The following is a 2812-nucleotide window of genomic DNA, read 5'->3' as shown; positions in this document are numbered from 1 at the left end:
TAAAGTGTCATGCTGGAGTCCACATAGCCTTGTCCTTGTGAAAAATACAGCAAGGGAGACCTTTGTGTCCAGCAGCCTCAAAACTGGGCTGCCATCATTGTGCCCTTCTAACAGGATAAAACAAGGGGAAAAATAATTCAGGTGCTTCTGAAAATCTCTTGTGGTCTGGTATAGAGGGAAGGCATTGTTATTGCTGGGGAAAACCCAAAGGCAGCAAGGACAATCCATCTTCAGCACTGCACACAGGCACAGGAGAGGCACCTGAACACCTTTAGGGTGGAAACTGCAGAAAAGTAAATGAAGCAGATTTATGAGATGGCCCAGCTGGTGAGGGGCCCACTGTCCCAGACTATGCCTTTGGGATGGCACCATCCCAAGCCCACCTGTGTTTTCAATAATCTGCTGCTGGGCAAACACTGACACCAGAGTTTATCTGCTGCTCAGGGGGGAACAGCAGCCTACCTGCGCCAGCCCTGAGAGCTGGTAGCACCCATGGGACCCCAGAATGCCAGCTGGGCTTTTGTAGAGAGCAACACAAACTCACCAGGGGCAAGGAACAAGAGATTTCTAGAAGACTAGAAAGTAGCAGACTCTGGACAAAGTCACTGGGCACCACCAGGAGGAGTTTTATTTTGTACCAACTGTCTTCAGGAGACCAGGATAGGAGGGAGGTGAAGTTCCACGTGTCCCACATCAGGAAACCTGAGGTGTCTTGCTTGGCAAACTGAAACCCATCAATACAGCCTCAAAAAAGGTAAAAACAAGGGAGTTGGGCACTGCCCGGGCTCCCCAGGGAATGGTGCCAAGGCTGCCAGAGCTCCAGGAGCTCCCAGGGCTGCTCAGGGTGGGGTTGTTGGGGTGGCTGTGCAGGGCCAGGGGCTGGGCTGATGATCCCTGAGGGTCCCTCCCAGCTCAGGATATTCTGTGGTTCCGTAATTAAATTCTACTGACTGACACACTGCACCTTCAAAGTCTTATAAACTATTTTCCCAGGCACCTGTAAGAAGAAGAGGGGCCTCTCTCTGTTCTAGCACTGAAAATCTAACTCTGTGTTATTTCCATGCAATTAGAGAAGTGCAGGCAGTGCAAGGCATACACCCTACAGCACAGAAATCTGGTGTCCAGAAAGCACACAAGCTCAAACCTGTATTTCTTCCTTGGAAATCTTTGTTTACATTACAAACAAAAAATCTCAGCTGCTATGGTAATATAGGTGATCCCTGGGTTATGGCTGCTGTGCATAATATTGTAATAAAGTTGGAGAGCAACTGGGGGAAGGAATTTGGCTGTTACACAAAAAGTGTTATTTTACTGAAAAAAAAATTGAAGGAAAAAAACACTGAAGGAAAGCTACTTTGGTGAACTAAAATCCATGTGGAAGATATTTATGGGGTATTGAGCAAAAGGAAAAGTTGAAGCAGCCCTTGGCTTTGGGGCACTTCCCAGACAGCGGGACAGAAAACCCACCTGTTGGCCACATGAGCCTTGACTGGGGAATGACATTTCTGCAATGGTATTTGGGAATTTGAGGATGTGACTGGCCATAAACATTAAGCTAAAGTGAATTTTCATTGAACAGAATGACTCAAGTGTATACTTTATTCAGAAGACATTGGCTTGCTCCTACAAGCCCGTGGATAAGTTACCTTGATCCTACAGATTGGTTCTTTCCTGTGCATCAGCTGTCTTCCAGAGAACAAATTATTTTTACATATCTGAATTTATAAAATGATGAGTTTTGATCAGAGACTTTTGCTTTTATATTATTTTCACACCTTTTTAGGATGTATAAATGGAGTTGGAAGGGCACTGTCAGCACAGCACTGCTGACATCCTTCCTTTGGATCACAATGTGCCTCGGTTTGTGTTTTACTAAAACTAAAAAAAACAACAAAATAACTCAATGCTGTAGCATATGGCAAAATACAATCTAAACAACAGATGTGAAAACCAGCCCAAAGCTCTCTTTTAATTTAAAATACTATCCACTTCAAAATTAGTCTGCCAGTTTTCTAGAATAATTTTGAAAAGACCCTTCCACAATTTTTTTAAGGTAATTATTTAAATATATTAAAATCCCAGGTTTCTCTGTAAAACCAGATTTCTAAAGCAGCTCTGAACAACAGATATGGTTCAAGTAAGTTTTTTTTGACAATCACAGCATATAACCTCCACTAAATGCTCAGTGCTCCTCTAAAGAGTGAGTGCCTCCCTGGGGATGTGTTTTCTGCCTCTCCTTTTCCAATTCACTGTATGCATTTGTTTCCTTGAGGAACTCCTAATTTTGTCTGACATGATAATAAAATTTTCTAGAAGATCTGAATGAATTATTTCAGTCCCTCCTGCAGGCAGGTGCAGCCAAGTCCATCACCCAGGGTTCCACACACCACAGCCAGGTCAGGGCAGAACGTGGTGCTACGAGAGCAGTGAGGCACATCAGGGCCTGTGTTCATGGGACCATTTGCAAACTGTACAAGAGTTAACAGTTCAGATCTAGCTCTAAACTGCCATTCAATGTTCACATGCAGAGAATCTCATCCCATCCCCTGCCATGGCAGGGACACCTCCCACTGTCCCAGGCTGCTCCAAGCCCTGTCCAGCCTGGCCTTGGGCACTGCCAGGGATGCAGGGGCAGCCCCAGCTGCTCTGGGCACCCTGTGCCAGGGCCTGCCCACCCTCACAGGCAAGAATTTCTTCCCAATACCCCATCTAACTCTGCCCCCTCTGGCAGTGGTAAGCCACTGTCCCTTGTCCTGACACTCCAGGCCCTTGTCTCCAGTCCCTCTCTGGGTCTCTTGCAGGTTCCCTGTAA

This window comes from Geospiza fortis, unplaced genomic scaffold (genome assembly GCF_000277835.1).
Source record: "Geospiza fortis unplaced genomic scaffold, GeoFor_1.0 scaffold254, whole genome shotgun sequence".
Classification (NCBI taxonomy): domain Eukaryota; kingdom Metazoa; phylum Chordata; class Aves; order Passeriformes; family Thraupidae; genus Geospiza; species Geospiza fortis.
The sequence above is the reverse complement of the archived record's forward strand: the minus strand, read 5'-3'. Positions refer to the sequence as shown.